Source organism: Hyperolius riggenbachi, chromosome 6 (genome assembly GCF_040937935.1).
Source record: "Hyperolius riggenbachi isolate aHypRig1 chromosome 6, aHypRig1.pri, whole genome shotgun sequence".
Lineage (NCBI taxonomy): Eukaryota > Metazoa > Chordata > Amphibia > Anura > Hyperoliidae > Hyperolius > Hyperolius riggenbachi.
This window is the reverse complement of record NC_090651.1, coordinates 119,047,561-119,073,826: the sequence shown is the minus strand read 5'-3', so window position 1 is coordinate 119,073,826 and position 26,266 is coordinate 119,047,561. Positions and strand designations below refer to the sequence as shown.

General features: G+C 44.1%; 1 protein-coding gene across 4 annotated transcripts in view; it reads left to right on the top strand.

The window, feature by feature from the left end:
• Positions 1-3,038: 3,038 nt before the first annotated feature.
• The window catches only part of LRRC8C (leucine rich repeat containing 8 VRAC subunit C), an 88,882-nt gene continuing 65,654 nt past the window's right edge, over positions 3,039-26,266 (top strand). The window contains exon 1 of one of the 4 annotated variants that reach the window (XM_068239831.1): positions 3,039-3,337. The gene's annotated coding sequence lies outside the window, so the exon portion shown is untranslated. Of the gene's footprint in view, positions 3,338-4,667; positions 4,688-5,333; positions 5,355-24,680; positions 24,768-26,266 lie in introns of those variants that run through there. The other 3 variants (XM_068239832.1, XM_068239833.1, XM_068239830.1) reach the window with 3 other exon arrangements.

Sequence of the window (26,266 nt, the reverse complement as noted above, 5' to 3'; positions counted from 1 at the left end):
GAAGACCATAGGCTCAGTTCAAATTAAGGCTCGAAGTGGCTGACCAAGACAAATCTCGGATAAACAGAAGTGAGGAATGGTGAGAACAGTCAGAGTCAACCCACTGACCAGCACCAAAGACCTACAACATCATCTTGCTGAAGATGGGGTCACTGTGCATCGCTCAACCATTCCGTGCACTTTACACAAGGAGATGCTGTATGCAAGAGTGATGCAGAGGAAGCCTTTTCTCCACCCACAGCACAAACAGAGCCGCTTGAGGTATGCTAAAGCACATTTGGACAAGCCAGCTTCATTTTGAAATAAGGTGCTGTGGACTGATGAAACTAAAATTTAGTTTTAAGGGGTGTTATGCAAGGAGGAAAAACAACACAGCATTCCAAGAAAAACTCCTGCTATCTACAGTAAAATATGGTGGTGGTTCCATCACGCTGTGGGGCTGTGTGGCCAGTGCAGGAACTGGAAATCTTGGCCATCTCAGTCCCCAGACCTGAATATAATTGAAAATCTGTGGTGTGAGTTAAAGAGAGCTGTCAATGCTCGGAAGCCATCAAACCTGAATGAACTAGAGATGTTACATAGTTACATAGTTATTTGGGTTGAAAAAAGACATACGTCTATCGAGTTCAACCAGAGAACAAAGTACAACACCAGCCTGCTCCCTCACATATCCCTGTTGATCCAGAGGAAGGCGAAAAACCCTTACAAGGCATTGTCCAATTAGCCCCAAAAGGGAAAACATTCCTTCCCGACTCCAGATGGCAATCAGATAAAATCCCTGGATCAACATCATTGGGCATTACCTAGTAATTGTAGCCATGGATGTCCCTCAACGCAAGGAAAGCATCTAAGCCCCCTTTAAATGCAGGTATAGCATTTGCCATAACTACTTTCTGTGGCAATGGATTCCACATCTTAATCACTCTTACTGTAAAGAACCCTTTCCTAAATAAATGGCTAAAACGTTTTTCCTCCATGTGCAGATCATGTCCTCTAGTCCTTTGAGAAGGACTGGGGACAAAAAGCTCATTCGCCAAGCTTTTATATTGCCCTGTAAAGAGGATGGTCCAAAATACATCATTGGAACCTACAGGAAGCGTTTAGAGGCTGTAATTTCTACAAAAGGAGGCTCTACTAAATATTGATTTCATTTCTTTTTTGTGGTGCCCACATTTAAGCACCTGCCTAATTTTGTTTAAACAATTATTGCACACTTTCTGTAAATCCAATAAACTGCATTTCACTTCTCAAATATCACTGTGTGTGTCTCCTATTTGTCTCCTATATGATATATTTAACTGACATGTTTTATAGTAGCAATCAACGATTTATACAGAAAAATCATGACGATTAACAAGGTTTGCATCCCACTGTATTGTCCAGTGTGGATGCCAGGGAGACAGAAAATGTGCTCCAGTGTTGGCTTGTGGGAAATGCAGTCAGCCTATATCACATGTATACTTTCTGCTACTTTTGTGTCAAGTAATTTTGTTAAAAAAAAAAAATACATATATCCAGGCACATCGCCTCTAGTTAGGACATTAAATAAATGATTAAGGATAGGGAGGTGCTGAAGGGGGTGTGGCTAGAAAACAGCAAAAATCTATTAACCCTTCACACTCTTGCATGCAAATGTTCAAACAAATGCATTCACAGATTCACTCATCCAGGCACAACTGTTATCCCTGGCTTTTAACTTAGCTGTAGGGATAACAGTTGTGCCTGGATGAGTGAATCTGTGAATGCATTTGTTTGAACATTTGCATGCGAGAGTGCGAAGGGTTAATAAGTAATTTTGTTAAAGACTGATATGCTGACAAAACCCGTCTGCATAACCCACGTGTCACCACAGAAACTAGGAAATAAGTGAGGAATGATGGAGACGCGAGAAGGGGCTGGACAAGCAGGTGGAAATTCATAAGGCGCCACAGATTTTCTCGCCTGGAGTGACAAGATGGCTAGAGGCGCTCCTATGAGAACCCTACAGGCGCCCCCACCTGCGCAGTGCGGCCATGCTTGTACATGGATGGGAGCCTGGCCACAAAGTTGAAGAGGGTCCCTTCTCGTATGGAGTATGGTTTGCAAATTATGACAGGTTGCAAAAAAGAAAAATGCTATGAGGCTTGCAGTGGAGGCCCTATTTATTGCGTTGAATTGTGTTCCATTTTGGCATATGGGCTGCAACCCAGTGTAACTCATTGCAACCCAGTGTAACTCATTAAGGGCCTTTTTTTTTTACTACACGCACATTGGATGCAGAAAAACTGACTCCAATGAATGTCTATGGGCCTGTTTCCACTAAACGCAATTTTTCTGATGCAGCTTTTCCCATAGGCATTCATTGGAGTCAGTTTTTCTGCATCCATTCTGCGTGTAGTGGAAACATGCCTGAGGGCCCTTTTCCACTAGCTGCGTTTTTGCAAAAAACGTAAAACGTATGTGTTTGCTGATTCTGAAGTGCAGCCTGTTTAAAATAAGAATCTTGGGTGGCCTTTTCCACTGCTCCGATTTTTTAAAACGCAAACGCATGTCTGTGCGATTATGATGCGTTTTTTGCGTTTCAATGTAAAGTATAGGAATGCATGAAAAATGCGTTGCGTTCTAAACGCACTGCCATCTGTGATTCATGATATGAATGTGGCTTAAAAAATGCACATCAAAATTGGGGAAAATGCAAAACGCATGCGTTTGCAGTTGCGTTTTGCAGTGGAAAAGGGCGCTAAGCGTAAATAGGGTCGTGAAGGATCGGGGTCTCCTCTGGATCATTCAGAAGCTTTGCTCAGCACTGGTAAGAATCTAACGTTTTGGCTTCAGGTTTAAGATTTCCATCATTCCAGAAGTCTCCTGGCCGTTAATGGGTTAAAGGTATCATTTTGCAGGCTGGCATCGGCGTCTCATCAAATGTGTATTGAGGATGCATATAAAATGTCATTGTTACATTTCATAAATAGAGCAGACTCTTCCTTTTTCCTCATATTGTTATCTATTTTTACCAGCTCCCCACACCCTCCGCGCTGCTCAGGGTACATCAGCGTTTGCAGATGATGATTACAGAGGGGCAGGTCCTGTGGCTGCTGTCCTGGGCCAGGACCCCCTCCTCCTCGTCGTGTGGTGGGGGAGTCTCTGTGCGTCACTGCTGGGCTGAGCATCTTCTCCAGCGTCCGTCCTGCTGGAGAGAGAGAGAGGAAGGAAAGGCTGGAGTGAGCAGCAGCCGCCGGGGCGCAGAGAGGAGGCGACCCCAGCTTACTGCCTGGCACAGAGGGCAGCCAGCCAGACATGAGGACCAGCTAGTTACCCGGACTCCGCTCTGCCTGTAGCCGTGCTCAGCCTGGACCGGGTGAGTGATGGGCAAACTTCTGTGTAGAAGTGGCAGAGCCTGTGTTGTGTGTGCGGCACTCAATATACATCTGTGTTATTACCGCATGCTGGTGTGATGTCTGCCCCGCCCAGACACTGGGGTTCCTGTGCTCCGCTATGGGAGACATGGATGGGGAGGCTGCGGGGGAATTTCCATCCTCCTCTTGCATTCTGAGCTGTGGGAGATGTATAGGAACACGTGTTGGAATGCCCTTCCAAGGGAATGAGGCATTCATGCTACTATGCAGTGACAGGCTTGTGTTACTACAAGATTAGGTGACTTGCTGCTGACTCCTACCTGATATACAGACAGTCTGTGTGGCTCTCCAGATTCTATACAGGAAGCCATATATTTTACCACTGGAAATGATCCTGGCTGGCAGTATTAAATTCATAGATTGTATTCCACTCCATGTGGATAGCACTCTTGCCTTGCAATGCCCTTGCCCTGGTTCATATCCCCGCCAAGGCATTACCTACATGGAGTTTGTATGTTCTCCCCCTGTCTGTGTGGAATTCCTCTGGGCATTTCGGTATCCTCCCAAATCACAAAACCACACAGATAAGTTAATTGGCTTCCCCTTGAATTGGCGCTAGACTATGATGGACATATGACTATGGCAAGGATTAGATTGTGAGTTCCTCTGAGGGACAGTTAAGTGACAAGACAATTCTGTACAGTGCTGTGGAAAGTGGTGGCGCTATATAAATACTAAATAATAATAATATGTGTGTGTGTTTTGAATTATCTGGGAAGGGGTTGGAAACCTCTCAATGTTTTCATTCGGTTTGGGTCCCCATTGAGGAGATGTTTCCTCACTTTCTGACACTTGGGAGTCTGGAGCTTTGTAGCTAAAAATCTACTTTGGGATTTTAATAAGTTTCTACAAACAACGTGTTGCTTTTGCTATTTCTTGACACTGCTGGAGAGATGGTATTACTCGTTCCCGACTCATAAAGTGTACCTGAAGTTCATTTTTCATACCTCTGTCCCCATGGTGGCGTTAAAGTTCCCCCTCGTCGCCCATAATCCTTCTCTACAGTTCAGGACAAGCCATTTGTCGAACGCTTGTCAAATCTAGAAGCTGGAAGGGAAGGCTTCAACACTCCCATTGCTACCTAAAATACGCCCACTCCTGTTTGGAACAGCCACTCTTCTAAGTATGTACTGTGCCGTGAGCATGAGAGAATATACTGCACATGCTCAGAGCTCAGTCCTCTTGTGCATGTTGCAATGGGAATGTGTGCATGCCACACATACCTGGAAGTGAATTTGGGGTTTTGCCCATCTTGGCTGAGAAAAAGTCCGGAGGGGATAACGTATCAGGTGGTATGTTTTATTTAACTTATTTTTGATCTGAGGGCTAGGACTCACTGGGCATACTTTGGCAGCGCATGCCGATAGCCAGCAGAGTGCTATGCAAGTGGGTGTGATCCCAGAGCAATCGCATCAATGGCTTCAGTAGCTAAATCATGCGCTCTGCTCCGTGGCAGTTCCGCGATTTAGAAAAGTCCCAGCCCTAAAAGAGATTTTCACTTCATGAACAGAAAGTAATGTCAATTCTCACAGATAGGGTCACAGGACAACAACAAAAATACAAAGTAGGCTTTTTATCCCCTAACCGCATTCTGAAATATAAAAAGATCCGCTCTCTGAGAGATTCTGCAGAGCTTCAGCCTCTGCTCTGTTATTTTCTATGGCAAAAACTACAATGCCAGAATTCCACATTGAGAACAATCCTGGAAGTACTTGAACTCAGTGACTGTAATGCAATGCATACCTCTTGTCACAACTGTAGGACTGTATCTGTTTTCATGTGGCAAAGTGAAAGTCTTTTTTCATTATAGCCTAAAACTGTGATCCCCTAATTACTGTATCGTTTCCCCTCACCTCATGTGTGAGCCTTTTTCTTCTGCCTCAGTCTCGTTTTGGAGCAAGACCAAGACTCACCAGTTATCTTTTTCTAAACAACTTATTTACTTCGTACAACCTACTGGTAAGTCTAATCAATCCTCTGAGTTTGTTTTCATATAATTGTGTGAATACAGCACTGAGAAAGAAGAGAAGAATTGAGAATTCAGGTCACTCCCAGTTTCAGTTTAGCCGAGTTGCGCTAGGTTTGGCGTTATCATGAATCTGTAATTATTATTGTTATTATTATGCTTTTATATAATAAGGACATTTTACCACAGTGCTTTATAGAGTACACTGATTATTAATTCATTCAACTGTCCCTCAAAGCAGCTCACAATCTATTGTCCCTGCCAAAATCATACACTACTGTCTACTATAATCGGTAGCCAGCTTTGAAGGAAGTTACTAGTGTGTTTGTATTAGTGCCTTTAACAGGGCTGTGGAGTCAGAGTCGAGTCGGAGCAGTTTTTGGGTACCTGGAGTCGGAGTTGGTGGTTTCATAAATTGAGGATTTTGGAGCTGGATGATTTTTATACTCACTCCATATCCCTGTAAAGGCTGTGGAGTTGGAGTTGAGGAGTCGGAGCAATTTTACCTTGAGTCGGAATGAGTGGTTTCATAAACTGGGGAGTTGGATGATTTTTGTACTGACTCCACAGCTCTGCTTTTAAGTGAAAGAAATATTGTTCTATCTAGATTAAACACATAGGGCTTGATTCACAAAGCGGTGCTAACCTACTTAGCACGTCTAAAGTCTTTAGACGTGCTAACCAGGGTGCTAAGTAGGTTAGCACCGGATTTCTCAATCAGATCGCGCACAAAGTTTTGCGCGTAAAGTTTTATGCGCGCAAAGTCCTATGCATGCGCTAAGTCCCATAGGCTTTAATGGGCACTTTGCGCGGAGCGCTCTGTGCAGTACGCGCGTAAAGTTTTATGCGCATAAAGTTTTGCGCGCATGAAGTTTTGCGCGCGAAAAGCTCATTTAGACGTGCTAAGGGGGTTTTCACAGACGTGCTAACAGTTAGCACCGCTTTGTGAATCAAGCCCATAGTATTCCTACTCCAGAGTCTATGTGGCCTCTCGGGGTACTAACTTGTCATATATACAGCGACACGGAATATGTTGATGTTTTATAAATCAATAAGAATAATAAAGATGCCTAAATAAGTATAGTTAATCAGATGCATCATACATTTATACACTATTATAGAGTATCATTGCATCTCTTTGCGATGGGATGATATTGTTAGTTGCAACGGATTAATTGTGAATTACAAAAAAATTCAGACACCAGCTGTAATTTTGTAAGTAAGTACCGTAAGTAACTTTTGATCCTTGGATATGAACTGCCCTTTAATTATCCTCCACTGTGCCCAATAGGGCCCAGGTGAGGGTTGGGTATTGTGGGAATTTTGGTATCCAATAGCAGACATTTAGAAAAATCCAAAGCCATGTTTGTTGGATCACTTGTATTCACACTGATCTGAAGTTATGGGTTGTAAATGTGGCAGCTGTCACTTGATGGTAATATGACAAGCTGTATGAGGAATCACTGTTGTGGCTGGCATGAAGGCTGGATGAGGTAATTTCTGTAAAGGCCACAGAAGCCCAGGTCTTGGGCAGCTGCTGCAGAGTAGGGAGGCTGGACATGGAACTAGAGTTGCTGCATAAGGGAAAGAGGAGGCTACTAATGGGGAGCACCACATGGAAGAGGGAAGCTTCTGCCCAAGGGAGCTGTGTATGAAAGTGAGACACCGTTGAACATGGATGTTACACTTGGAGGAGGGGACGTCACATAGAATAGGAGAGTGGGTACTGCATATGGAGGAGGAGCCTCAAGAGAGCTGGAAAAATAGAAAAATTATAAATCTGTCCTTGGCGATTGGTCAGTCAGAGTTGCTGGCTGCTTTGTGCACAACCATTGACTAAATCAGAGCAAGGGGAAGCCCCTGGTCCATTACAGGATGTTGCTGTATAATTCCTGTAGGCTGAATTAGCTTGTCATTTCCCATGGGTGTCACAGGTCAGAAGCATCCAGCTGCAGAAAGGCCAGTTGTGTGTGTGTTATTTTTAGGGGTTCTGCACTTGGCTTCAGCCGGAATGTACATATGGAGTTTACATTTGAATTAACTGTTTTAAAGCAACAGTGATGATCTCGAAAACATCTTTTGAAACAGAATGGCTTAAGACTGATAACTCTCTCAGCTAAGCAGTACTAAGTAGTGATAACTGCAGATCTGAGACAGGCCATGTACTGAGCTCTATAGGAGAACAGTGCTTTACAAATGTTACTGTTGTTGATCACTGTTATCTGACATTAGATCAGGAAAGCAGCAATGCAAACACAGCCAGCCAGCTAAATAAAAACAAAAATATTAATGCACAAAAGTTTTACATGCAAACTAAACTTTAGCCTGAACTAGGGCTTTAGTTACAGAATAAAAAAGGACCACTAGCACAAAAAATAAAATTATAAAATGTTATATACTAGATGTTCAGTACATTTATTCCAAAGTAAAATGCATTATAAATTACTTTTTTTGTTGTTGCTGTAACTTACAGTAGGTCTGACAGGTTTCAGACTAATCCATCTCCTCATGGTGGAATCTCAAGTTATTCTTTATTTTCAAAAGCACTTACTGAACAGCAGTTTTTAAGTCCAGATGCCAAAATAGCGTGCAAATGAGTAGGGAGGCTGACTTGTATCTTTGTATAGGTCCATTCCAGGGAGTGCTGTTAAACAACATCTTGAGCATCCCCCATGAGGAGATGGTCTAGTCAGATCTGTCTCTTTTTTTTACCTACTGTAAGTGACAGCAACATAGGAAGAAAAGGAATTTATAGTACATTTTACTCAGAAAGTTTGCCTTATATTTAGGTCTTTACATTTTACAATTTTTCATGATAGTAATCCTTTTAGTTATGAGAAGAGATAACAGGTCCGGTGCTTCTATAGGGTCAAACTAGGCAGTTGCCCAGGGCCCCAAAGTCCTTAGGGGCCCCACAAATCAGTACAATATCTTTAGTGAATAATCAACTTTTCAATCAGTTTATGCAGATTATGAGAACGGAGAAGCTGGTGGGTCCAGTCTTGGACAATCACATTTTTTATCATTTCCTTACAGAGCTGATCGATCAGCATAGTGGATTTTTCTGTAGATACTATTACAACTGGTTTGATATTGGGATTAGTTTGGATTAATGCTGTTAATCGATTAAATACAATCCTTTTCTTTTGATCTGAATGATCTAATCAAAATAATACAATGGTTTCCTAAAAATTGCAATGTCAATGGGCACATTTAAGTTCATTTAGCTAGACTATACACAGGTGGAATGTTTTTTTTATCTAAAAAGTTCAATATAAATTTAAAGGTAAATATGACGTTCTCACCATATAGTTTGCAAGTTGTTTGCAAGTGTTGAATACATCTTTAGATATAAATTAGATTTTATAAATGGATAAGTCTTTTAATTCTTGCTAATGAAAGCATTGTAATATATTTACCAGCTTCGTAATTAGCATCCAGGAATTTTTCTTTGAAAGCAAACCTTTATTATATACCAACTTGTGACCTCGTGTGCCCTGAATTAACAAACATGTTTACTGCAGTGTTTTTCCACTGTAACTTATTTCTGCTGCCTGTTTTACAGGAGCTGCCATCTTGCTGGTGATGTCAGCCCTGTACATAAAACAGGGAGCATTCACAACAGCTCACCTTAGACTGACATGAAACTTTTAACTAGTTCTGGCTTCTGTGTGCTGTCTTTAAATGCATGTCAACAATATGAACATGCACTAAAATAATATTTATGATTTAGTTTAACAAAAATGACAAATATATAAGAAATATGCTTCACTAAAATAAAATGGTACAAATACATATACAGTATATTGATGTAATCAAGGATATATGAAATGTTGCCGTTCCCGTAGTTGCATTGCTTATTGTTGTGTGTGCGTGCGCGTGTATGTGTGTATGTGCGTGTGCGTGTGTATGTGCATGTGTGTGTGCACGTGTGTGCGCGCGTGTGTGTGCGTTTGTGTTAGCATCTTAAAAGAATATTATGTAAGCAGTATTAAATTGATTGCCCTGCAAAAGATACAGCTTGTTTCAACAATTTTTTTTTAAATAAAGGTATGGTTACACATATTACAAGTCTGTAGGTAATAGGGAAGCATGGTGACACAGTGGATAGCAGTGCTAGAGTCCACGGTTCAAACCTTGTCCAAGACATGATCTGTATGAAGTTTGCATGTTTTGTGTTTCCCTAGGCTTCCTCCCACATCCTCCCAAAAATATGAGTTAATTCGTTCCCCTTCAAGATATTGGTCGAGTTTGCATATTAAGTATGCAAAATCGACGGCTGTATCAATCGAAACCCGATCGAGCATTGAGAAATAATCAAATCGATCCCGCGGATCAAGCAGGAAATCGCAACGTCTGTACCCAGCATTAGGGTGTGGGGAGATATATGACAATGGTAGATTGATATGTGAGATTGTGATATGTGATATGGTAGATTGTGCACTCCTCTGAGGGACAGTAAAGGGGTCCATACACCTAACGATTTTCCCGCCGATATACAGCCATTTCGATCACAGTGATCGAAACGGCAGTGAAATCTCCACGCACACCGCTGACAGAACGATCGATTTCCGTCCGAAATTGATCGTTCCCGTCGACCCATCCGTGCGGAAGATTTTTCTCGTTCGCCGGCGGGTCGGGAGTGTGTCATTAGCGGCGTTCGAATGCCCGATGACCGACGCAATACAGCGGGTATACATTACCTGCTCCAGCCGCCGCGAGTCCCCTGGTCTTCTTCTCCGCTTCGGGCTCCAGACCGTTTCTTCTCCGCTTCGTGCTCCAGAGCTACACAGAACTTCCTGTCCCGGCAGGAAGTTTAAACAGTAGAGCGCCCTCTACTGTTTAAACTTCCCCTGGACAGGAAGTTCAGTAGCCGGAGCCAGAGCGGAGAAGAAGACAGCGGGGACTCGCGCCGGCCGGAACATGTAATGTATGTGGGGGCAGCTCCACAGATTGCGATCGGTTTCAGGCTGAAATCGATTCACAATCTGTTTGCAGTAAAGGTGGCCATACGATCCCTCTCTGATCAGATTCGATCAGAGAGGGGTCTATCTGTTGGTCGAATCCGATGGCAAATCGACCAGTGTATGGCCACAGGACTGTATTCTCTGTAAAGTAAGATGGCAGTGCTGTTTAAATGCATGATAATAATATAAAGGTTTTACAGTTTGAAGCCAGTAATAAGATCTCCTGAGTATTATAGAATGACAAGTTTATCCTTCATTCTCTATAGCTTTGCTATATCATAAGTAAAGATGGTCAGTCAGAAGCAAATTAATTTGGCTTGTAAGCAAATTGTATATAGCTTGGAATTGGGCCAATCAGATACACTTCCTGCTGATTTTGATTGGCCGAGTACCAAGCTGCATACAATGTGAACCAATCAAAGATGGCAGTATAACTAAGGGCTGGTTTGGACAGACAATTGGAGGAGATAAATGTGTTGTTTCTGGTGGCCAACTAAAGCGTTGCTTAAAGGAGTAAAAACGCAGTGTGACAACAAATCGCTGGGAACCGCCTCCAAAGGTACCAGAAAAGCATCTGGCATTAGCTAAAAGAGGCTCTGCACTGCTGCCCAGAGATGCCAGGCTTAATTGGCCCAATTACAAGCTGAAAGCAATTTGATTACATTTATATGGAAGCCCAAATTACTAGCATCTCATGGAGCATCTTTAGATTTGCTAGGCTGCTTGGGTATTCTCTTTATCTTCAGCCCTTTTCCATTAACTGCGTTTCTGCCAAAAACGCAAAATGCATGCGTTTGCTGATTATGAAGTGCAGCCTGTTTAAAATAAGAATCTTGGGTGGCCTTTTCCACTGCTATGTTCCGATTTTTAAAAAAACGCAAACGCATGTATGTGCGATTATGATGCGTTTTATGTTTCAATGTAAAGTATAGGAACACATGAAAATGTATTGATTTAACCACTAGTATCTATTTTCAAGACAACGCTTGCCACTTGCCAATCAGAAAAACGGAAAACGCAAACGCATAAAAAACACACATCACAATTGGGAAACACGCAAACGCATGCATTGCGTTTTGTAGTGGAAAAGGGCCCTTAGTGGGATTTTAGTTGCTGTGCCTATTGTTGAGAGCTGTGCCTAGGGGAACAAAGAGCAACTGATTTATTTTGTTTGGAAACCCCAAAGGCTTTGCAAGCTAAGTAACACAGCAACACCCTGCCAGGTAACTTTACAAACTACCAAATATGCATTTTTTAAGTAAAAATGGGCATTTAGAAAATATAAATACTGTTTTTATATGCCATAAATTGGTCAAGTTATTTGCAAAGGTGAATTATGGCCACTAGTGTGTTGTTTTATGAGCTGAAAAGCAGCAAGCCTGTGTCCACCCTGCAGTACAGGAGTGGCTGTTTTCAGCTGACTCCAGTTTTATAAATGTGCCCTTTTCTTCTCTCCAGCTATGCCCTATGGTGACGGCATGCTGGCTGGCAAGCACCAGGCCATTCTGTGAATTGCTTCCTGGTCGTTTCAACAAGGAGACCTTTATGGGGCTGATACAGTAATGGAGCAATTTTCTCCCCAGCCAGTGTGCACTTCAGGCAGAGTATCAGTTTCGCAGGAGACGCTTATATTTTTAGATTGAACCAAATTGGCTATATAAAGCCCTTATCAGAACACTTTCCTGTCATTTGAACATTTAAAGGCACGGCGGTCTTATTGGGCCTTGCTCTGATACAGCCTGCCTTGGGGCCACAGGACTGTATGTGCTCATCCATCTGAAAAAAATGAAGTGCTGCCAACTCTACCCCCCTTGGGGTTACGACAATAAGAGGAACACATCAGGGAATCCTTGATTTGATTGGCGGGTGGGAGGCAGAAGGTGCTGTACTGTGCTCTATGTGACTTAACCACTTAAGGACCGGGCTGTTTTTCAAAGATCTGTGCTGCGTGGGCTCTCCAGCCCGCAGCACAGATCGTGTTAATGGCAGGGTGATCAGACTTCCCCCCCCCCCCTTTTTTCCCCACTAGGGGGATGTCCTGTTGGGGGGGTCTGATCGCCGCTGGCTATTATTGATTTGTGGGGGGGGAGGCTCCTCAAAGCCCCCCTCCGCAGCGTTTTCTGCCCTCACCTCCGTTCCCTCCCTCTGGCTTCCCCTCTGAGGGATATCCATCCTGTGCCGAATAGGTTTCTGCCTATCAAATGACGGCGATCCCCGGCCAATCAGAGGCCGGGGATTGCCGTTCTCCGTCACGGCGCTGCTACGCAGCAGCGCCGTATTGATGTAAACAGCGGGGATTTCTTCCCCGTGTGTTTACATTACACGTGCAAGCCGCGATCGGTGGCTCGCACACTGATCACGGAGACACCCTCCGTGAAGTGGCATGGAAAGGCCGCTTGAACGAGCGTCCGTTTCCATGCAAAACCACAAACGACCAGGCGCCGCCTATCGGCGTTAGCTGGTCATTAAGTGATATAAACTGAGATAGGTAAGAATGCAAGACAAAAGGGGCTGCCTGCTGAAGAACTGAGGCTAGGTTCCCAGTGAGCATTGCGTTCCCTGTAAATGCAGGAATGCAACGGAGCGGGAAAGTGGCACTGCGCGGTCTATGACTGTTGTGTCCCATGCTTTGAATAAAAGTATGCTTCCCTGTCCTTGTTAAAGTGGACCTGAACTCTTACACAGGGCAGAAGGAATACATTTATTTATTTATTTATTTATTGTATTTATAAAGCGCCAACATATTACGCAGCGCTGGACAATAAATAGGGATACATACAATATTTAGGGGTGACATACAGCAAAATGACAATACCTGAATACAAGAAAGATCAGATCATGCAGCACAGTATGAGTACAAGGTAATGCTTAGTCAGACACTGGATGAAGCATGGAGATTAGGCAAGTTAGGTTCACTCAGATGCCTAGCATGGGTTCACAGTAATGGAGGTGCATGATCAGGTTGGACACAAAAGGAGGAGGACCCTGCCCAAAGGCTTACAATCTAAAGGGAGAAATAGAAATTCACCCTGTATGTATTTAGAGAGTTTAGCCTGTCTAATTCCATCTCATCTATGACTAAGCACAAGTGATGGACTGTGCCGCGTTGCTCTTGTTATGGTCTGTCCTGCACCGCTCATATGATATGATCCCACTAACCAGCATCCCACCTTGGCCTGCTCCATTCCATCTATTTGTGTTACAGTCTGTGCTGTGCTGCCCGCCAAATACCACTTATCTGTGCCTCCTGATCCATATCATCTATCGGCGCCGGGCGGTCCGCTCCACACCACCTAGCTTGTGCCATGGGCGCTGAACGGACTGTCACCCTTTCCAGAGAGGCCCTTCTCAGATGGGAACCCCCGATCAGTCCAAAGCCTTCTCCAAACTCTTCCCTGTGGAATGCTGTCACCGCACACATCGAATATCTCGCCACCAAACAAGCACCGAGCAAACGCCGCCACAGAGGAAGGAGGGGGGCCCAGGCCCGACTCAAAAGGAAGGGTTTACGCTCCCCTGTCCCTGCCATCCTACTTACAAACGTCTGCTCACTCCCCAACAAACTGGACGAGCTGCTCCTCCTACTCGACAGCAAACCCCAGATCAGCAAGAACACCCCTGTTCTCTGTTTCACCGAAACCTGGCTGTGCGACAGTATCCCCGACAATTCCCTGCATGTTCCAGGCTACATCCTCCTAAGAGCAGACCGGGACGCTGCCCTCTCTGGAAAAATGAGAGGTGGCGGAATCTGCTTTTACATAAACACCTCCTGGTGCTCCAACATCATCACTCTCCACAAGGCCTGCACCCCAGATGTTGAGCTCCTTGCCATAAACTGCAGGCCTCAGTACTCCCCGAGGGAATTCTCTTCCCTGGTCCTTATTGGGGCCTACATCCCTCCCGACGCATGCCCCAAGACTGCCCTGCATGAACTCAGAGACTGCATTTCGCGGTTGGAAACTGCCCTACCGGAGGCCCTGTTCATCATCCTGGGCGATTTTAATAAGGCGAACCTTCGGCACGAGTTGCCCCGCTACAGGCAGCACATCACCTGCCCCACCAGGAACAGTAACACCCTGGACCACTGCTACACGGTCCATAAGAATGCCTACAAGGCCATCCAAGGTGCCCCCCTGGGGAACTCCGACCACAACACAATACACCTGATCCCCACCTACAGGAGGCTCCTGGAGACCTCAAAGCCCATCGTCAAAACCACGAAAAAATGGACTGCAGAGGCCAAACTGGAGCTCCAAGCGTGCTTTGAAACCACCGACTGGTCGACTCTGGAGGCACTCACCCTTGATGAATGGGCCGAGAATGTCACCTCCTACATTAGCTTCTGCGAGGAAACGTGCATCCCCTCCAAGACCTTCAGAGTCTACCCCAATAACAAACCCTGGTTCAACGACAGGCTTCGCCGACTTCGGAAACGCAAAGAGGAGGCGCACAGGTCTGGCTCCTCAGAAGAATTCAGAGAAGCCAGGTATGCCCTGAAAATAGAACTGCGATCTGCAAAGCGGGCCTACGCCGACAGACTGAGGCTCTGCCTTCAGTCATCAAACACACGGGAGGTATGGAAGGGTCTGAGAGCAGCCACGAACTTCAAACCAGTACCCCAAATGGCGACCCCGAGCCTTCAACTGGCGGAGGAGCTCAACGAGTTCTACTGCAGATTTGAGCATCATCCCAACCAACCCGCGGGCCAAACAGCATCGGGTGAACTCGCCGCCCTGGCTCCTGTCACTGTTCTGGAATCAGAGGTACTCCGGCACCTCCATAAGTTGAACCCCAGGAAATCCTCCGGCCCAGATGGAGTGTCGTCTATCTGTCTGCGATCCTGCGCCGATCAGCTCGCCCCTGTGCTCACCTCCTTATTTAAGCAGTCCTTAACGGATGGTATAGTCCCCTCCTGCTTTAAAAAGTCTATAATTGTACCAGTCCCAAAAAAAACCTGGCAGTACCGAGCACAATAACTTCCGACCAGTGGCCCTTACCTCGAACATCATGAAACTCCTCGAGCGGTTGGTTCTTGCCCATCTGAAGAAGTCCACGGACGCCCTTTTAGACCCACTTCAATTTGCTTATAGGGCAAACAGATCCGTGGAGGATGCCATCAATGCCAGCGTGGCTTACATCACTGAGCATCTAGACAGCCCTGCCTCCTACGCTCGGATCCTGTTCCTGGATTTTAGCTCAGCGTTCAACACGATCTGCCCAGACATCCCGCTCGCCAACCTGTCGCAGCTCGGAGTTGACCCTACTCTTCGCGCATGGATCAATGACTTCCTGACTAACAGAACACAACAGGTAAAGCTTGGCAACCACCTCTCCAGGGTTCGAACCACCAACACGGGGGCTCCACAAGGCTGCGTTCTGTCACCTCTACTGTTCTCCCTCTATACCAATAACTGCATCTCATCCGCTGACTCTGTGAAAGTCATCAAATTTGCAGACGACACCACTATCATCGGCCTTATTGGTAAAAACGGGGAGCAGGAGTACCGCAGCGAAGTCGAGAGAATATGCAACTGGTGCATAGACAATAACCTTGTCCTCAACGCAGCAAAGACTGTTGAACTAGTGGTAGATTTCAGGCGAAACCCTACCCCCCTCCCACCTGTCCTCATTGGGGGTACAGAAGTCTCTAAGGTGACATCTGTTCGGTTCCTCGGCACAACTCTTACTAACAAGCTGAAGTGGGAGCTAAACACCACCAAAATCCAGAAGAAATCTCAGCAGAGGCTGTTCTTCCTGCGCCAACTGAAGAGATTTGGCATGCCCAAGGAGCTGCTGACCAGCTTCTACACTTCCACCATTGAGTCCATCCTCTGCTCCTCAGTCATTGTCTGGTACGTGGGCGCAACGGCCAGCGACAAACACAAACTTCAGAGAGTCATAACGGACGCGGAGAAGATCATCGGATCTCCTCTTCCACGTCTCGATCTCCTCCACTCCGCCAGGATGAGGAAGAGGGCCACCATGATCTCCCGTGACCCCTCTCACCCAGGCAGCCACTACTTCAAGCTCCTCCCGCTGGGCCGTCGCTACAGGACCATACCATCCAAAACCACTAGGCGGAAGAATACCTTCTTCCCTCAAGCTGTCCGGTTACTGAACTCCAACCTCCCCCTGACGGGCTCGCATACCATTGCGCTCTAGCTGGATCGATCAAACCGGTCCCCGCTGTTGCCTGCCTGGCCTATCCAGATAGACTCGGGGCCACTACCTGCACCCCTATTATTATTATTATTACTAATATCATTATTATTATTATTTACTGGGCTGTATTTTGCACAGCAGCGAAATGGACGATATGAACTGATTCTGCATTTTAAATTGTACGCATTGTAAATTGTCTTATACTCCTGCCTATGCCATGTGAACCACAACTAATTCCGATTACAGCTCCTGCTGTACTTGGCGAAATAAAGTGATTCTGATTCTGATTCTGAAGTTGTAATTTGATTTATCAACTGTATCAGCTGACTGCCACAGCAGAGAGCTAATTGTTAAATACAGAATGTTAACAATATGCCTGCTTCAATTAAAGCAGGAAGTAGACAAACTGCAGATTTATTTATTGCAGGATTTGTATCAGCTGTAACAAAGAAATATTTTTCTTTGAAGGTTTTTATACTGTTGCGTATCTTTTGGAGCAGAGAGGAAGTTCTGAGTTAAGGTCCGCTTTAACATGTTTTGGGGATGGGTTGGGATGCCTTTAGTGCGCACCAGACACGCTGTGAACATTGCATGGCTTTTACATAGCAGTGTAACATTCTGCGTTACATTGTGTCCATTACTTGGCACTGCAATGCCCCACGGTAAACATGGCCTAATACAAAAAAGGCTAAGCTGGCTTGCATTCAGTTTTATATCAGGGCTGGACTTATCCCAGGAGCTAGGCAATCAAGGCTAACTTTGAGTTTTCCTCTAACTGCTGTTAGAGAGGAACTCCAGTGAAAATAATGTAATAAAAAAGTGCTTCATTGTTACAACAATTATGTATACATGATTTAGTCAGTGTTTGCCCATTGTAAAATATTTTAAATCCCTGATTTATATTCTGACATTTATTACATGGTGACATTTTTACTGTTGGCAGGTGATGTAGCTGCTGATTGCTGTTTTGGCAGTTGGAAATAGCTGTAAACAGCTATTTTCCACAATGTAACAGGGTTCACAGACAGGAAACTGCCAGAAGTACCTCGGTACTCAGAGCTTCTTGTGGGAGGGGTTTCACCACAATATCAGCCATACAGCGCCCCCTGATGGTCTGTTTGTGAAAAGGAATAGATTTCTCATGTAAAAGGGGGTATCAGCTACTGATTGGGATATAGTTCAATTTTTGGTCAGAGTTTCTCTTTAATATAGCTGGCTCTGGATTGGACAGACTAGTTCCTAAATTCCATTTGCTCCCCCTGTATTATATGGTGTTATCTGCTCACACTGATGCAAAAATCAACATTAATTGAAACACAGTAAAACATACTGTGGCTGGATGGTGTAATGGTTAAGCCTCTGCCACAGGAGACCTGGGTTCAAATATCAGCTCTGCCTGTTCAGTAAGCCAGCACCTATTCAGTAGGAGACCTTAGGCAAGTCTCCCTAACTCTGCTACTGCCTACTAAGCACCCTAGTGGCTGCAGCTCTGGCGCTTTGAGTCCGCCAGGTGAAAAGCGCGATATAAATCTTATTTGTCTTGTCATATCAATAATACAAAACCTATATTTCCACTGTAGACATGTCTCTCACTATTTAAAGTTTAATGACCTCTGGTGATGCTGTGGTGTCACAACCATATGGAATCTTTCGAATTGGCATCCTGTCAAGAAGTGTTTACTGGGATATCTTATTTTGGGAATGGAATTTACAGTTATACTATATTTTAGGAAAGGAATTTACAGTTCAGCACTATCACTCTACTATCAGCCCGAGTGTACCAGGCCTACATGTGTGTCGGGTGCATTTGTTTGTATTTTCCAAGCATTTTCTTGTGGGAAGTATTTCTTGCATTGTGTGTTGACTTATGTGCTAAAGAGCACATCAAATGTACATAGAAAGTGCTTGTAAGTTACAGAGTACAGTTATCCTCTAGGATTTCTCAAAATACGCTACAATGTGCTACATCATTAAAGCAGCAGGGACAGCCATACTAAGAAAATAAATAAAAAACATATATATTATTTAGTATTTATATAGCGCCGACTTATTACGCAGCGCTGTACAGTGTATATATATATATTGTCTTGTCACTAACTGTCCCTCAAAGGAGCTCACAATCTAATCCCTACCATTGCCATATGTCTATATTATGTAGTGTAAGTACTGTAATCTAGGGCCAATTTTTTAGGGGGAGCCAATTAACTTATCCGTATGTTTTTGGAATGTGGGAGGAAACCGGAGTGCCCAGAGGAAACCCACGCAGACACAGAGAGAACATATAAACTCTTTGCAGATAGTGCCCTGGCTCGGATTCGAACCAGGGACCCAGCGCTAGCAAGGCGAGAGCGCTAACCACTACGCCACCGTGCTGCCCCATATAGAATCAGATAACATATGTATTGTACTGTCCACATTTTTATTTCAGTGAATTTTATGTAGTAAATAAAAAAAAAAAACTTTCAGGCATTTCCAGCTTTTCTGCCTCTGACTGAAGCCAATCCTGATGTAATTTGCTCCTTTACACTTTTTTTCTTCTGCCTGAAAGGGTGTATGCAGTACAAGCCCTCCTCCCCACTGAGCTCTGTTCTGTACTAGAAACTGCACTGTCATATCTAGCTTGCTTTATAAACACAGGTGAGCACAGCACAGCATTTCAGCAGCTTCTGCAGAGGAGTTAGGTGTATTTCCCTTCTCAGTCTCGTGCCACACTGAACTGCCCTCAGCCAATTAGTGAGGAGCAGGAATGTGGGAGGGGAGACAACAAGCTTCCTTTTCTTCAGCAATGTACCAGAAAGGAGCCAGGCTGAGTGAGCTAAGATGAATTACAGCAGAAATATTTATGATTATATTTAAATGCTTGCAATGCAGGATCAAGATGTAGACTAAGTAATAAACACAGAGAGGTGGGTAAATGGAATTTGATTTTATGGTTGACAATCCTGCTTTAATGACTTTTTCAAAAAGTTGGGCTTACATTTACTTTTTGCATACCTTTCTATTGTGAGCAAACTCTAAGGGCCCTATCACACTGGCTCGGTGAGGTGCGGCATTTTGCTGCAGCCTAATGCCAGCGCAATGAAAGTCTATGGGGTAGTTCACATGGTGTGCGGTGCGCTGCACCGGAAGTACCCTATCTAACGTGAGCGCATACCTACGTTACCATGTACTGCGGACCTGAAGTCATGCAAGTCTATGGCGACGCGTGTTTTTTAAACTGACAGCCGCAGTGTTATGCATGGCGCATGCGTGGAAGCGTATTTTAGCAATATGCTTCCGCACACGTCATCCATTCAACCACAGGAAGTGAGCTTCATTTCCTGCTTGGCCTGCTGCCAGACAGGGATTACCGCATACTAACACGGGAATCCACGAAGGCCTGTTTTTGGCAGTGTGGCCCCAATACCGCTGCTACCATCGATATTTAGTGTTAAAGTGGTCCAAAGGTCTATACACACACTGGTTAAACTTGGCCAAGGCGGCCACAAAAGACCACCTCTGTCAAGAATCTTGTGTGTGTACAGCAGTCCTCTCCCACCCAGATACATTGGCAAGAGATTCAGCCCGCCAAACACTGCTTGACACCAGTGTTCTCCCTTCCGCTCCATCATGCGCTCCTTGTCTCCCGACCCACCCATCTGACGTGATTCCCGATCCCCGTGGACGACAGTGATTGCATGTGTGTACCTAGCTTAAAGGGAGCCCAAAGTGGGCTCAAAAAATGAAAAAAAACAAACAAACAAACTAGGCTACCTGATCTGTGGGGCTGAGTGGGTCAGGTAGCCGCAAAACACGCGGCTCCTGTGGGCTGCCATGGCCCACTTTCACTTTCGTGACCTCTGGGTCACAGCGCTGCACTGAGAGACTGTGTCTCTCATAGCGTGCAGGGAGGCGGGGGAGCGACAGGAGGCGCGGCCAGGGGGAGAGAGCTGCCCAATGGCAGCTCAGGAAACCCTGTAGGAACACCCCTGGCGGGGTTTTGGACAGGGAATTCCTCTCCCCTGTGTTTACCCCCGAGTTAGCGACAAATCTTGTCGCAAAACTCGGGGGGCTATAGGCAGAGAGTAGTGGTTGGGGGGCACAGAGCCATGTCATTAGGCAGAGGACACGCCTCTGTGTCCCATCTGCCCCCCGAAGATCCACCTCGGGTTCGCTTTACAGCTTGGGATTCAGCTTCCTACAGAGTAGGGCACATGTACACTAAGCCTGGATGGATAGACTTGTCAACCTGAATGATCCCCAAAATCATTTTGGATGACAAGTATTATTTTATAATTTTTAAGGTGGCTTGTCAAATTGGGCATGAAGAATTCACTTAGTCAGTATCTCTTCACCAAGATGAATGGCATTAATATATCAGCACAAAATAAAACAATATTGTTGGAACTTAATGCTTTTAGCAAACAAAAGTAAATGTCAGACAGTAGATCAGCAGCATCCAGCCCTTTCCCTTTTCTTTTAAATCCTGCTCAGATTTATCATGGTTGTATGACATTTCTATAATACAGAACTGCTATTCTCAAGAACTCTCTACACATTATCACTCAGTGTGGGTATCATTAAATGAAAAGCAAAATCCACAAGAAAAGCAATTACCGGTAGTAGCAAATGCATATTTCTCCTAAATACACTATGAGCCTGATTAACCAAGCCAAAGGTTAACAAATAGCAAACCATCAGCTTATTATTATTATTGATTTATAAAGCGCCAATATATTCCATGGCACTGTACAAAGTAAGAAACAAACATGGGGTACAAAATAATACAGACAATGGTTTACACCAATATACAAGATGTAGAGTTGGTACAAAATACAGAAAAGGTACATACAGAATTGGTAATTACAGTGACAAAGTTAATATGAATAAATGTGTAACGTATTCCTAAACACAAAAGGGTGAGAGAGCCCTGCCCTTGCAAGCTTACAATCTACAGGAATGGGGAGGGGACAAGAGGTGGGGTAGTACACCATATTCCTTCCCAGAGGCAGTGTGGTTTAGGTTATCTAGTGGGAGTACAACTTGGCCAGAGGTCAGAGGGGCAACTGACCTAATGTAGAGCGTATGCTTGAGGGAAAAGGTGAGTTTTGAGGGAACGTTTAAATATATTAAAGGTTGGAGAGTGACTGATGTGTTGTGGAAGAGGATTCCAGAGGAGTGGTGAAGCACATGCAAAATCTTGTGAATGTGAGGAGGTAAATCTAGAGGCGGAAAAAAGAAGGTCATTTGCAGATCCAAGATTGCGATTGGCTTGGTATCTGTTAACTAGTGAGAAGATGTACAGGGGAGAGAGATTGTGGAGGGATTTGTAGGTTAGGGTTAAGAGTAATGCTGGGCATACACAGTTCATTTCTGCTGCTCGATTCTGCATTCGATTCTCTTATCATCCGCTCGTTTTTCTTATCATTTTCCATTCATTTCTATCAGGAATCGAGAGGCAAAACAATTGAACGGGAGATCGGACATGCCGGAAATTATCTATCTAACCATCTATTTGCCTCAAAAACGAACCGTGTATTTCCAGTATTAGAACTGGATCCTCTGGTTAATTGGTAGCCTGTAAAGAGCTTGACAGAGGGGAGCAGCAGAGGAAGAGCGAGAGGAAAGATGAATGAGACGAGCAGTTGAGTTCAGTACAGATTGGAGCTTTGCCAGTCTGTTAGTTATTAGTCCACAAAACAGTATGGTTATGCTTGGTACACACCATGCAATTTCCTGCAGGATAGACGGTTCAAATCTAATATTTCCAAAAGGTCCAATCTGATTTCCGATCATTTTGCTGATCGTTTTTCCGATCACTTCTATACAAAATCGATCAGAAAAAGAGTTGGAAATCAGATTGGACCTGCCAGAAATATTTGATTTGACCAGTCTATCTGATGGGAAATTGCATGGTGTGTACCAGGCATTAGTCAGCAGTCATGATTATCAGCAGGAATGCCATTGTATTATACCCAGACAGTGACACTGCATTGAAGGGCAGAGAGGACTCTCATGGTTCTCTGTACATAATTAGCCACGATTAGCTTCACTGTAATCATTAGGGGAAGCTGCATTTGCATACTTGTTTCACCCCGGATATGCAAATTTAAAAAAATAGTTATCAGTAAAAGTAGCTGATTTTAGTAATACTTTTTTGTGCTTAATTTCACTTTCGCTGACCCTATAAAGCTGTTCACTAACCACTGCTTGTATCTAAAAGGCCATGTAACATAACTTGATTTGTTTGGGAATTAATATGGTTAGGACAAGCTTCACATTGTTTTCTTAGGTTATCTAGTAAAGGAGACATACAATGGACAGCAGCGTCAAGCTGTGTTTATTTTGAGATAGATGACCAGGAATCTCTATGAACCTGCTATTGCCTCTCTCAAGTTATGTAGAAACTTTAGATTTTTCTTGCTTAAAATGATCAGGTGTACCCCGACATCATTGCCTTCTGTTTTAGTAGTGATCCTTTTTGTCCGATCACTGTCCCCTGATGCTTGTTGTTCCCACAGTGTCAAGCATTGCACATCTCCCCTTCCCCACTTCTCCCTATAAAGCAGAACACGCCATCATTACAAACTGCTGCCCAATACAATCTCTGAATATTTTGGGCAAGAGATTGTTAAAGTTTGCATGTAGTTTAGTGTGCTCTTTTCTGACTATATTTCTTATATTAATAAAAAAATGAAATAGAAACGCAAATGTGACCTCCAGCTCCCTCCTGGCAAAACTACATCAGTATATCTATTGAATTTACTATGAAAGCGCTATAAACAACAGTGGATGAGACACATTTAATATATGTGATATTCGACAGTAAAAACAATGGAAACACCTTCAAAGGACGTTATTATTCAAGCAGAGATCAGCACACACTTCACCTGGTTTATCATTGGTGTATGTGTTGGTAGTAACAACATTAAACTGCAGTATAGCAAAGCAACCACAAGATGTCACTGACTGTAGAATGATGTGAAGATCTCTATGGTATTGTGATTTCCTGTATTCAGTCAGTGTTCCTCTCTGTTCTAAGTAAGCTTCATTAGCTGATGGTTGTGTATGATTTTATCTCTTCACGTTTTTCTTCAGTAAAGAGTTGTAACTTGTTATACTGGGTGCCTATCTGCATCTACAGAACACTCTGCTCCATCAGTATGCACAGTGCTATAGCTTATACGGTACATACTAGGGTTGACATGCCTATATTTGAACAAGGGAAGAACATAATGGAAGTATATTTCAGTATTATTCAGAGCCCCATTGAGAAATGTTTGAGCAAGTAAATATAAGTATTGTGCATCAACCCTTTGGCATTAAGTAACAGGGCAGGGGATTCCTTACTGTGTCATCCCGGCTGTTACACACTGTGATACTTACATAATGTGATGTAAACATAACCCTAAATGACCTGTGTGACCAGTAGCTGATACCCCCTTTCCCATGAGAAATCTACCTTTTCTCGAATAGATCATCAGGGGGCTCTGTTTGGCTGACATTGTGGTGAAACCCCTCCCACAGTGTGATGTCAGGACCGTGGTTCTGACATCGCACTGTGGGAGCTTTGTTGCATTGTGGGAAATAATAGCTGTTCACAGCTGTTTCCAACTGCCAAAAATGCAAGCAGCCTCTCCTTCTACTGGCATCACCTGCCAGCAGTAACAATGCCACCATATTATAAATGTCAGAATGTAAATCAGGAAGAGGAAAGATTTTACATGGGCAAACACTGACTAAATCATTTATACATAATTATTGTAAAAAGGAAGCACTTTTTTATTATGTTATTTTCACTGGAGTTCCTCTTATGCCTGGAACAGTTGCCTGCTATTTGGATAAGTATGGCTCTGTAAAATTATAAGGCTATAGGCACATTGCATACCAGCTGCTTTGGATGTGTGTATGATCTATGAGATGATTTGCATATTCACTCACTGAGCAGGTGTGATGCATCATGGGAGTTCATTCCTGCTCACATAAGCTGAATAATTATAAACACGGTACCTTCTGTTTTAGTAGGCACATGTATATTTAGCGTACATCACCCAATGATTCTTTGTCCAGACTTTCCAAGGGCACTGCTAGTGAATCAGCTTCACGCCTCTGTTCACCCGACAGGGGTCCAGAAAGCACATCTATTCTGCTTCAGACAATGAATTCTTTGCAGTTGCCATGGAGATTGGGAAAAGTACCCTTGGCCATGTTTACCAGTTCAGCACTTGTATTTTATACCTTTAGCCAGATTATCAGCATTCGGTATTTGGAGAGGACTGCAAGGCTAAATAAGATAAAGTACAAACAAAATAACACAATACTGTACTGATATTTGCAGACCTTCTTTTCAGGAATAGCTTTTAACAATGTCATTGAGGGTATTAACAATGTCATTAGGGTATGAGAGGTCATTATTACCATTTAGAAAAATAGTTCACACTAAATCTTAGGAATATATATATTTTTTTAATTTACATTTTAAAAGTTTACTAAGCAAACAGTTTTATTATACAGCTGAAATACAAGTGTATGAATTGAGCGACCTCACACAGTTGAGGTACTAATTCAGTTTGGTTAGTAGTGGTGTAACTACAAATCCCCCCCCCCCCCCCCCCTCTGTTCCTGATATTTTGGCCCCAGGTGTTTCATTTGGGTTCCTGTTTTTTCCTGAAGCACCATCCTTCGGGAAGGATGTAATGGCACAGGGTGAGGTTAGGGTTAGGCATCAGGAAGGGGAGGGATCATTTCATGAGGAAGGATGGAGAGGTTAAAGGACAGCTGAAGTGAGAGGGCTATGGAGGCTGCCATATTTATTTCCTTTTAAGCAATACCAGTTGCCTGACTATCCTGCTGATCCTCTGCCTCTAATACCGTAAGCCATAGACCCTGAACAAGCATGCAGCAGATCAGGTGTCTCTGACATTTCTGTCAAATGTTTAGTTTTGACGAGATTAGCTGCATGTTTGTTTCTGGAGAGATTCAGACACTACTGGAAATAGATCAGCAGGACAGCCAGGCAACTGGTATTGTTTAAAAGGAAATAAATATGTAAGCCTCCATATACCTCACTTACCTGTGACAATGCAGGTGACATGCTGCCATGGCAATTAGTAGCTCCACCTTACTTATGTGGGTGCCTGGCTTTCGTCGGCGTTGTGTTTGGGCTTTTGTTGGCTTTCAGTTGCGCTAGGCGGTTTTTCGCCCCCACAGGGGGACATTAGCCACGGCGGTTAACTGTCCTAGGACCATACATGTAGCATCCAGGGTCGCCTCGAATGCCAGGGAGAATTGGGATCTGAATGCCGCATTCGCACAAACGCCTGTAAAAGCCCAGCACAAACGATCCTATTCACTTGAATGGGAGCGTTTAACACCGAGTACCGAATGCCGGTGAACCAGCCCTAAGTCATCTGTTTTCAATAGAGTACTTGTAAACAGGAATGATATGAGCACTGAACTGTATAAGGGCCCGTTCTCACTACGGCGATTAGCGGGCGATTCCCGCTAATCGCCGAAACGCTAGCGCTTTTTAAAGCGCTAGTGCTATACTAACCCTATGGCAGTGATCTCAATGCCGCGATTGGTACCGATAGCGGCAATCGCAAAACATGTTACCTGCAGCATTTTGCAGCAATTCTGGAGCGATCGCAGTACAGTGCTTAATAAAGCGCTGATCGTGATCGCTCTGAATCGAGGAACTGTACAGTGATTTTTAACCACGCTAATTGCGGTAAAATCACTTGCGCAAAAAATGCGATTTTAAGTGTGATTGGGCCCTAAATATCAGCCAGAGGTTC